Consider the following 12,792-nt stretch of genomic DNA (forward strand, 5'->3'; position numbering starts at 1 on the left):
TCAGCTTTGATGCAAATCACCATTAGTGAAACATCTTGTGTCTTTTATAAGACAGGTTTATATGATTCTTAAGAATGGCGAAGATGAACTTGACCTGGTTTTAAAATTTAAGATAGATGGCTTTGACTATGTTATATTTGCAACGTCTGACACCACGATGAAGTGTTCTGGATGTGGAAAAATTGGTCATCTTATTCGCATCTGCCCAGACAAAATTAATAAGCACAGATCAGGTTACCTGTAAATAAAGTGAACCTGTAAATAATGAGTTGAAATTGAATCTAATATTTTTTTAAGTATTGCAAAATTACTCCTGTAGGTTTTTCAGATCACAGTGCTGTCCTCTGCAATATAAAAGTTATTGCTGTAAGGTCAATTGCTGTAATTGGCACATTAATACATCTCTTTTGGATGACAATAATTTTAAAGATACTTTTATTTTATTTTTGGGATGTTTGTAAACAACAGAAATATATGTATAGCTCCTTACAGCAGTGGTGGGACTGTGGAAAAGTACAAATATATATATATATATATAGATATAGTCAGAAAGCTACACAAATGGATGCCCCATCCAAGTTGTTCTTTAGCTTGGAGGGAAAAAAATGGTCAGAGTAGAATTGTTCATTTCTTGCATTCGGATGCTGGGCAGGAGTTCACTAATCCTGCTGAGATAAGGCAACACGCTGCACAGTTTTATTCAAAGCCATGTACAACTGATCTAGCAGATGAAGAGAAAATGGCTGCTAATAGTTTATATGATGGTCTGCCAAAGGTGAGATGAAGAGATCAATGCTAAACTGCAACTCTCTCTGTCATTACAGGAACTCCATAAAATTTTGATGAGTATGGATAATGGGAAATCCCCCAGGATTGATGGTTTACCCATTTAATTTTACAAAATATTCTGGCCCATTATAGGAAAAGATCTCGTAGTGCTTAAAGATGGCCTCGAAAAAGGCTTTCTGCCACTTAGCTGCAGAAGAGCAGTCATCACCCTATTGCCTTAAAAGGGTGATCTTCAAAACATTGCCATTTGAAGGCCTGTTTCCCTTTTGTGCCTTGAGTACAAAGTCCTGTCCAAAGCTCTTGCTTCAAGACTAAATAGGACAGGTGATACATTATAATCAGACATTGTATAACCTGTAGTAAGTCAGTCTATCCACTGAGAATTTACCACAACCTTTGGAATGTGAAAATGACATTTTTGTGAATTTTAGTGATTTTTTTTCAAATAACTAAAAACTGTAGTACACTGGCAGCAATATTTATTTATTTTAAATAACAGTGTTCATTAGGATAGAAATAACATGCAAGTCAATTTAATGAATGTTCAGATGCAAGTAAAGCACTAATAAACTTTAAAACTAGTAAGATCACTCTTAAATTCATGTTGATTTTGGTGGAGACTTCCTTTTACACTGAAATGCCTTCCGTTTACATTGAGAATTTAATGCACCTTCACATATGAAATCACATGCGCATACATAGAGATTTTAAAGAATGTGTCTTTGCATTAGAATTTCATAATAAGTATGTGAGTATGTATATGTATGTGTGCATGATAAATTAGTGTATAAGCATGAGTTTATGTATGTGTGAGTTTACTAAGTGGATGTGCATGCATAGAGTTTGTATGTATGCATTAATGTTTAGTAAGTGTGCATGCCTGCATAGAGTTTGTATGTATATGTGTGAGCATTTTGTAGGTGTATATGCTTGTATTGAGTTTGTGTGCGTGCGTGAGTGAGCATTTAATAAGTGTAGGTATGCGTTAAGTTTGTATATGCGTGAGCGTTTCATAAGTGAATGCACATGCTTCTAGTTTGTATGTATATGTGAGAGTAATGAAGGTGTATCGATCTCTGTTTCACATTGGTGAGTGCAAGCATATCATGTGTATTTGTTTGGGCATTCCATAGTATACACAGTGCTGGGTAGTAACAGATTACTTGTATTCTGGATTACACAGTCAGATTACAAAAATCAAGTACTTGTAATTGGATTAAATTACATTTTAAAATACTCGTAATCGGATTACAGTTACTTTTTTATAGATTACATGATTACATATTAACAAGGCAACGGTAGTAAATTAATAATTTATGTTAATAATTTATTGATCATACTAATTATTCTCGTTTTTTCAGTCTTTTACATGTTTCATTGTAAATCAACACCATATACATTCGGTAAGTCTTTAAGTGTTTTCAGAAGAGAGGGGTTGGGGGAGGGTTTTGTGTAACCACTGGATCTATAGAGATAATTTCATTTTTAAGAATGAAATGATACCAATGGTGTGCAACTCACACATTGAACTTAATTGCTTCAAAGGATCTAGTGGACGCCATCTCTAAGGGTCCTGCCCGCAGGGTACACAATAGTTCAACTGCGAAATGTGGAGCAATATGAATCAAAGCCCATCGCTCTACTGTTCCTGCTGATGCAGTGGATTCCACTGCATGAAACTTGACATAAAACTTGACACAATTGTTCCTTGTGTGACTCGGTGGAACTTTGTTGTTTTAAAATATTCTGCTGTTTTAGAACATTCTTGCTGTTCAAAAGATAATATCTTGCATCTCAGCTTTGGAAAAGGTGATGGACCATCAGTAAGCATTAAGGGTTAAAAGTGTTTTATTGTTTTTAGATGAAATTGCATGATCTGTGCATTGCCAGTACACAATAAACCAAATGTGTGCATAAACTTCTGTTTTGATTTTTGCATGTTTTGATGTTCACTCCTGATACACATTAAGAGATTATTGTCGCTATAAAATTTATAGAATATAGAAATAAAAATATAGAAGACCTTTCCAATGACATATAATTAAGAACAAATATTGGCTACAAAGCTCCTTGAAACTACTGAATACTTAAACATGAGAATGCCTACCAGTTAGAAGCAAACAGGTTATATTACCTAGCTAATCCCTAGGTTTAAAATATAATAAACTGTCTTACCTCGATGTGTTTTTTCAAATTTAATATTGAATTCTTGAAAGCCGAAATCATATGGAGACTGGGCAGGCAGAGGAGACATTTAATGACAACACTGTCCTTTTTATTTCAAGAAGCTCAAATAAATCTTTTAAATAAGGCCAAGGGTGTTGCTGAACTGTTGCCATCTTGGTGGGAAACTGATGACTGCTAGGCAGGTATGCTACTTGCCAACAGCCATATCACCCTGTAGCTTGAGACTGGTTGCCCACTGAAATTAAGCAGGGTTGAGCCTAGTCAGTACTTGGATGAGAGACCTCCTGGGGAAAACAAAGGTTGCTGCTGGAAGAGGTATTAGGGAGGCCAGCAGGGGGTGCTCGCTCTGTGTGGATCCTAATTCCCCAGCATATTGATGGGGACACTATACTCTAAAAAAGGCACCATTTTTTGGATAAGATGTTAAACTGAGGTCCTGACTTTCTGTGGTCATTAAAAATCCTAGTGCACTTCTCATGAAGAGTAGGGGTGTAACCCCTGTGTCCTGGCTAAATTCCCTCCATTGGCCCTTCTCAATCATGGCCTCCTAATAATCCCCATCCACTAATTGGCTCTACAACTCTACTCTCCACCAATAACTGATGTGTGGTGAGCATACTGGTGCACTATGGCTGCCATTGCATCATCCAGGTGGATGCTGCACACTGGTGGTGGTTGAGGAGAGTCCCCTGTTCACTGTGTAAAGTGCTTTGAGTGTAGTGTCAGAAAAGTGCTATATAAATGTAATGTTAATTCATTCATACCTAACACAAGTGTTCAGGGCAAATCAGCCAGTTGAAAGCTGTGCTGATTGGCTTGCTTTCTGGAGCCCGTCTTTATTATTTTTTTCTTTTCTTTTTTCCACTTTAAAGTAACGTGTAACAACATATATTTCTATAATGTAGTGGAGTATAAAGTATGATATTTTGCTTCAGAATGTACCAGAGTAAAAGTTTCCCAAAATAGAAATACTCAGTAAAAGTACAGATGTACTTAAGTACGGTAACGAAGTAAAAATACTGGTTGGTTTAGATTTGTTTTGGTTTGTTTCCACCATTGCATGAAAGCATTTCATGTACAAAATCATCTGAAACAAAAACATTTAAGCTTTATTTACGAAAAAAATTCAAGCATTAATGGTTCCGAATGGCTCAATCTTCTCAGATTGGAATCTGAGTCAGAAAGATTATGACCTTACCTAAGGGTGGAAGGATTGTAATAAGTTTATTGAATGACACAGGGCTGGGCTGGAATGTGTGGACAGAGGAGTGTTTTAATGCACACACAACTACTCTAAGAATGTAACTGACAAGAAAAAAAAAAATAAAAAAATAAAAACTGAAAACAGTTACTCATGGAAACTGTCAACCATGACATGATCACACTGCTCTCAATCTTAAGTGTTTTTTTAAGGGTAGGAACCACCCAGTTGTATCACCATCATTTTATTAATGAAGTAAAGAATTTTGTCACCAGCCTACTGAAGATGTTGCATACAATAACAATGTTGGCATGTAGCCTTTGATAACTTATACTTAGCAAGCTGCATTGTCAGTTCTAGTTTGGCTTCCCTTCAGTTAAGGGAATGAAATGTGAATTGTAATGTAGTGGAGTCTCAGAGAGTGAGGGTGTGGATCCAAGGGCAGTTTATTAAAGAAAAGGTAAAATACAAAACAAAGCTCAGACAAGACAAAAAAAAAAAAAAAAAAAAAAAAAAACAGAACTGAAACTCACACTAAATACATCCAGCAAAAGAAAAGAGTTGACAAGGAACACAGGGGAGCACAGTGATTAAATATACAAGGAACTAATGAGAAAACAAGAAACACCTGGTACTAATAAGCATAAGAAACAATGAACACAGACAGGGAAAAGAACTACAAAACCCATAAGCAAACGAAAGACAAGAAGTGAACAATAAACATACATAGCGACCCCTAGTGGTTGTCAGGGTAACCCTTACATTAATCTTTATCTGGCAAATACATTTTAGCACAGGGGTTTTAAAGCAAGGATTTGTAATATAGTTTTCAAACTGTGGGGGTGCGAGATTACAAGGATTGTGATTCATCCACCGACTCAAGTCTTTTGAATCCATTCACCAATTCATTCAGATTCATTCACTGATGCATTTACTGTAATGACCATTTCTCCAGATTACATATTTATACCAGTAGGTGATGAAAAATGAGTGTAATAATTAAGGAGTGAGTTTGAATTGTTGATTTAATTGATTCGTTAAAAAACACTCAGCCTTTCAAGACTGATGGAAGTAAACATGAACAATTTGTTCACTTAATAGATTAGTTCAAAAACACAGATTCATTCACAAATGAAATACTACCACAGTTTTAGGCATATACTCGAGAGAGGCAAAACAAATTAGACATATAGACCATTTCAAGGATGTAAACAATAACATACTGTAGGACTTAGAACACTACTGGCCTTGGAGCCCTTCCATTATCATTGCCGGATCCTTTAAATAAGGCTCTTATCCAGACGTGCTGTTGATGCTGAGCATCTAAGCAAGAGAGGCGATGAAATTGTCTCATAGTTTAGATGCTCAGAATTATTTCCTCAGCGGAATATAGGATAGCTCCTATTATAATAAATGAAGCCGTTCAATGAAGCTGTCTGCATGACCTGCAGACAAGGTTAGGATTTCTTTTTGGTTTTCCTAATTTCTAAGTCGTTTTGGATAAAATCATCTGCTAAATGCCGAAATGTAATAGTAAATGACTTGCACAGATTAATTCATTGTAATGGGATTGATCTATAGTCACTTTTAGAGCTCAACCTATCAAACTTACAATTAGTTCTGAAAAATATTTTAAAATGAGAAATTTTAAATTACCAGAGATAAAATGTGTGCTACAGTTGTTAGTACCGCACGTAACTAGCCATCTCGCTTCACTGCCGCAGTTCATGGGCATCCAGGGAGCATCCAGTCACAGAACAACTTTGTTTTAATAATGAAATTTTATGACAATAGTGTTTACGTTAGTAATATTACTTGTGTTAAAGTCACTATGAATTTTTAATGAGTTTGACAACTACAAGGAAATGTTCAAGGAACAAAGATGTCACTTCCTTAAACCAACGAATAGTCCTTGAAATGGTCTATTATCTTATATTAGACAAACAGAGGGTGGCAAATATTCTGAAAGTTGAAAACCTCTTTAATAACATATTCTATAAATGGAAGATGACTGCAAACTAGTAAGCAAATATGAACCCACCCTCAATTATTTGATTAAACATAACAGACTGACAAATATGAAGGCAAACCCAAAACAGGGTGCAATGGGCTGGAAACAAACAAGTTTCTCAGGTTTTTTTGTGTTATATCTCACATAGACTTGCACGATTTTCATTTAATCTTTTGAATTCCCTGCCTGCTGAGAAGACAACAATGCAGAGCATAGTTACCTTTGTCTCATAGATATTTGACTATATGAACTTGTTTTGTAACATTAACCTAACCTAACCTTCACAACAAAAAGCAGCTATGTGATGAATGGGCCTCACAGGTTTCATTCAGTATTCGTTGTGACATGATGCCAGAAGATTCTTACTTCACACACAAGAAAAACTGCCAAATGCAACAATGAACCAAACTGAGAATTTGCTATTGATCAATAACTGTTACAATTTATGATGTGTTAGAGTAGTGTAGATCTTATAAAGACTGTTAATTACACATATTGGGCCTTATTCATGAAACATGAGCAAAACAAATTTCTGTGTAAGTGTGGCGAGCAGGGCAGGGCCGAACGGCGTCTGGGCAGAGCGAGGCCGGGAAGATAAGTGGTGAATGAGCTCCACCAGTGTGCCACACCAATCTCGCATTCCAGTGAGGGGCGGTGGGAGTATTTGAGGAGAGGAGACAGCGGCAGACGAGAGAGAGAGAGAGATGCGTGAAGCTGTCTGTGTGTATCTGCATGTAAGTGTGGTGTTGCTGAAAAGCAAACCTTTTGTGTATTGCTGAAAAGCGGCCTTATTGTGTGCGACTGAAATGTGCAACAATAAATGTCTACGTTTTTTGTCAAGCCAGCCCCAGCTTCCTCTTTTCCATAATTATTACGCTGGTGCCGAAACCCAAGAAGGAGGAAGGACACACCGTTAAGGAGTCCTCGCCGCTGACTGAGGATCGCGACGCCGAGGGAGTGCTCATCTGGTGGTACTGGAGCACTGCATCAACCGGCAACCGAAAGGGACGGCTGAGGGGTCCAGTGCCATCACCCGGCATCACAGACAGAAGCAGGATAGTGAGCTGAGGGCCAGTCTACGGCGTGTCCGGGGTCAGCGAGCCCGTCTCTCTCTCCTCTCTCTCTCACTCTCTCTCCTCTCAGCTTCCTCCTCTCTCTCTCTATTCTCCTCCTCCCCCTCTCCTCTCCCTCATCCTGTTTCCACTCCCAGGTACGTGCAGGTCAGATCCGCAGACCATCACAGCGCATCAACGCTCCCTCCCTTGAAATGGGGGGTGGAGTATGTCACAGGCCGGAGAATTCCCCGACCTGAGTTTGGCGATGGGGTATGTGGCGAGCAGGGCAGGGCCGGGAAGATAAGTTGTGAATGAGCTCAACCTGTGTGCCACACCGATCTCGCATTCCAGTGAGGGGCGGCGGGAGTGTTTGAGGAGAGGAGACAGTGGCAGACGAGAGAGAGAGAGAGATGTATGAAGCTGTCTGTGTGTATCTGCGTGTAAGTGTGGTGTTGCTGAAAAGCAAACCTTTTGTGTATTGCTGAAAAGCGGCCTTATTGTGTGCGACTGAAATGTGCAACAATAAATGTCTAAGTTTTTTGTCAAGCCAGCCCCAGCTTCCTCCTTTCCATAATTGTTACACTGTTGCAGAAACCCAGGAAGGAGGAAGGACACGCCGTTAAGGAGTCCTCGCCGCTGACTGAGGATCGCGACGCCGAGGGAGTGCACATCCGGTGGTACTGGAGCACTGCATCAACCGGTAACCGAAAGGGATGGCTGAGGGGTCCAGTGCCATCGCCCGGCATCACAGACGGAAGCAGGACAGCGAGCTGAGGGCCAGTCTACGGCATGTCCAGGGTCAGTGAGCTCGTCTCTCTCTCTCCTCTCTCTCTCTCTCCTCTCAGCTTCCTCCTCTCTCTCTCTATTCTCCTCTTCCCCCTCTCCTCTCCCTCGTCCTGTTTCCACTCCCAGGCACGTGTGGGTCAGATCCGCAGACCATCACGATGCATCAACGCTCCCTCCCTTGAAATGGGGGGGAGTATGTCACAGGCCAGAGAATTCCCCAACCTGAGTTTGGTGATGGGGGTATGTGGCGAGCAGGGCAGGGCCGGGAAGATAAGTGGTGAATGAGCTCCACCTGTGTGCCACACCGGTCTCACATTCCAGTGAGGGGCGGCGGGAGTATTTGAGGAGAGGAGACAGCAGCAGACGAGAGAGAGAGATGTGTGAAGCTGTCTGTGTGTATCTGCGTGTCAGTGTGGTGTTGCTGAAAAGCAAACCTTTTGTGTACTGCTGAAAAGCGGCCTTATTGTGTGCGACTGAAAAATGCAACAATAAATGTCTACGTGTTTTGTCAAGCTGGCCCCAGCTTCCTCCTTTCCATAACTGTTACAGTAACTTATCCATAGATCCACCTGTATTTATACAAAATTGGATAGAAGTGAGTCTGTGAATTTTGCACCAATACAAAACAGTTTGTGTAAAACAGATATCACTGAAAATGACCTTTTTCTTTAATTTAATTTGGTTTTATTCTGTTTCACAGAGAATGCTCCTGCCGTATTGGAACCATACTGTCACGGTGTTGCGAGGGAAATTCAATCAGTCATATGATTTATGTGAGACCAGCTCTCTTGCCAGCATAAAAATGGATATGCTTTATAAATACTGTTTAATGGGACATCTACCTCAGACAGACTTGTTCTGTGTTTGTGTCATGAAACAGGCCTTGAATTGATTCAGCTTATTTTTGACAGCTCTGAGTGCCACAAGTCATTTAACTGCGCAAATATTCCTGAAGATATCTGATATATTGTAAGATCACAAAACTGAAAATGCTTAGAGGCACATGTGTGAACTTTAAGCTTTTGAGCCCATCTAAACTGTCCTCACCACTATGTTCTTGTCTCCTTAGAACATTATGGAATTCCACATATATGATGCTGACAAGATTAGGCCCACTGTGCTCTTTGACATAAATAACCTCACACATGGACAAAAGCAGACAAAATGCTTAATTTTAGATGATAAGGTCAGTTCTCTACAGAAAATGTACATCTGTGGGCTGTGTGTAACAATTACCATTATTCTTTGGAAAACCCCAGAAACAGGTGAAGTAAACAGCATTCATCAGCTTGAAATAAATAAACAAATGAAATGTCATAAATTATAAATAAATTCTTAATTCATTTAAGAATCTTGGCCGCATTCGACCACCAAAATAATGTAGGGAAATATTTGCGAGATAATTCAAATTCTCCACCATTCAATATGTAATACAACAGGCTCGTTGTATCTGCTAATAATTTATATGCAAGGAATTTAGCTCAATAAGGGAATTAGCGATTGATTTGGGGAATATTAAAAGAATCAATGTTTACGTCCAATCAAAGTCTTTGGCCAGCGATAAGTTGATCGGAACATAAGATTAATTCTTACAGTAATACTACTTTCATGGCCATTGAAAATAATATCACAAATAGATTGAAATTCTGTTTATGATCATGTAGCTTATGATCGACAGTGTAACAGCTTACAAAAAGAAGGGAAGGAGAACACAGGGAAGCAGGTTTTTCCAGGCTCAGGTAGGACTTTTAATCGGCCACTTCATTGCTTTACAACTTCACAAATTCGTCAGCTTCACAGGCACGTAGACTTAAACTCATTAGATTCACAGGCACGTAGTAACTTAAACACATCAGCTTCAAGAACATAACAGATTAAACGTAGCAGCTTCAGGAGCACTGTGGCCTTCCTTGTGCAGACTCTCTCTCTCTCTCTCTGCTGGTGGTGTGGCTGCTTATATGCCGCTCTCCCCATGCTCACTGGAATTAGAGACAGGTGTTACACATAATCTAGCTCAGGTGCAAGCACCCTTACCGCTTTCTCTCTTTCCGGACGGACGCTTGACCACGCCCCCACTGCCACAGACAGATTTCAAGGGACCAATATGATTCAATCAAATACACAGTCAACTTCTCTTTGAATACAAACAAGACTTTATTAACTAATCTACAACATAAAATTAAACTAACAAACAAATAAACTAACACAGAGACAAACAAACATAAACACGGGTTGGTAAGTGAGCTTTGATAGAAGATGAATGGAAAATTAACTTTATGGAGTCTATAGCCCTTGCCTTGAACAAACCCTTTTTGAAAAACTTCATTTAGCATGCCATGATATGAGATTGGGTTACACAAATTATATTAAAGAAAGCACCAGATTTCAGGGAAAGTCTGGAGGCACTTGCTTTGGTTGTTTGGCGTTGAAGTCGATGAAGTGTGTGAAAGCCATAGAGCAGAGAAGAGCCAAGAGAGTCAAGACTAGTCTTTTAACCCATTCAATTTGTTCACACCCAAAGAGGCTCTAAGCCACTCAGAGGCGGCTTTTCAGAGGGCCTGTGGTCTCTCTCTGTCCATCTTTCTGAAGGTGATTTTTGAGTTTTTGTTCTCAGTTTCCTGCTCAAAATGTACATGTTTTAATCATGAGCTTTAATATCATAATTACGCTAAGGAATATTAGAAAATAACCTTCATTAACATTCTGGACATTCAAAATGAAACTCAACAATAGCAAATATGACATATTTTCATAAATATTCAACATGCTAGTTACAAAACATGAAAATACATAACGGATAATTTATTGGTTTTAAAACATGGATAACATTACACGTTATGAGAAACACACTTGCCGGGTTTATCTGCATAAGATGCATTTGTAAATTTTTGGTAAAATCCTATACACAGCTGTGTATTTGGATAGTAGTGAAATAAGAAAAGTCCAAAGTCCATGTGGAATTTTAATGAATTAAGCTTAATGTGAGATGGTAAGCCAAAAACATGCCTTATGATTTGTATAATAAGTTTAAGTGTACGAGGGAGCCCATGATACAACTGAACGTGAATGGCTCACGCTGCGTTTGGAGAGGGAATCACTTACCCAGAGGTGGAAAGAGTACTGAAAAATAATACTCAAGTAAAGCACTGTTACTTCTTAAAAAAATTTAATTTGAATAGAGTAAAAGTACCTGTCCTAAAAACTGCTCAAGTAAGAGTAAAAGTGTAGCTCATTTAAAAGTACTCATGAGTAGTGAGTATTGAGTACTGAGTTGCAAAAGCTATGCCCCTTTATAATAAAAGCTCTATGCTGCAATTTAAAAATGTAGCACACATACCGTAATTTACATTCCCTTTTATGGCTGTTTGCCAGAAAGAATAAAAAATATAGGTATTTTATAAGTGTTTGGGACTGACAACTTTTAAAATACATCACTCAACTATGATACTGTAAACACTACATGAATCTGATTAAAAAAATTAAAATAAAAGGACGACATGATTACAGAAATGAAAAGATGAAAAAGTTATTTTCAATATCATAATGTATGAAACAATTACATTAAAATCAGTTTATGTGTAGAGTCTAAATTTTCCTTAATGCCGACTGAGAGAGTTATTATTGCGCATAAAACATTTTAAAAACAATGCAAGGAATAAAAAAATTAAAAATAATAATAAAAAAAAAAACATTGGGCTTTAAAGGAATAATTCACACAAAAATGAAAATTCCCTCATCATTTAGTCACACTTATGCCATCCTGGATGAATATGACATTCTTTCTTCAGCAGAACACAAATAAAGATTTTTAGAAGAATATCTTTTGGTCCATACAATATAAGTGAATGGATGCCAAAATTCTGAAGCTCCAAAAATCACATAAGACAGCATAAAAGTAGCCTAATCCATGTGACTCCAGTGGTTAAATCCATGTCTTCAGAAGAGATATGGTAGGTTGAGTGAGAAACAGATCAATATTTAAGTCAATCTTTACTATAAATTCTCCGCCCTGCTCAGTCAATCTCCACTTTAACTTTCACTTTCTTCTTATTTTGTTTTTGGTGATTCACATTCTTCATGCATATTGCATATCAACTGGGCAGGGACTTAAATATTGATCTGTTTCTCACCCACACCTATCATATAACTTCTGAAGTCATGGATTAATCAATTCACTTGTATTATATGGACCTCCAGAGCTGAAATATTCTTCTAAAAAATCTTTATTTCTTCTACAGAACACAAATTAAGTCATACACATCTGGGATGGCATGAGGGTGAGTAAATGATAAGATAATTTTCATTTTTGAGGGAACTATTTCTTTAAGTAGCACATGGGGGGCCACATTGTACTCCTTTTGAGATACAGTGTTCCACATTGAATTAGTTCTTGTTTCTTTTAAGCCCAGAAATAGTTGTGTTCTCATTCTAATGTATGATGCACAATTTTCTGAAGTTTGTGACTGGTGGGAATATTCTGCCTGAAGTATTGCTCTACAAAGGTTGATACTTTTACATCAGGCATTAGAAAAAAATTGATAAAGGCTAAGCATAATTATAAAATATTTCTACTTTCCTGGTAATTTAATATACAAATTAACACACTCTCTACATCAGCCGACACAGACCGGGCACTCAAGGAACTGTATGGGAGTATAAGTGAGCAGGAAACCGCGCACCCTGAGGCCGCGTTCATTGTGACCGGGGACTTTAATAAAGCCAGTTTAAAATCATTCGCACCAAAATACCACCAGCACATTAAT

This window comes from Myxocyprinus asiaticus, chromosome 20 (genome assembly GCF_019703515.2).
Source record: "Myxocyprinus asiaticus isolate MX2 ecotype Aquarium Trade chromosome 20, UBuf_Myxa_2, whole genome shotgun sequence".
Taxonomy (NCBI): Eukaryota; Metazoa; Chordata; class Actinopteri; order Cypriniformes; family Catostomidae; genus Myxocyprinus; species Myxocyprinus asiaticus.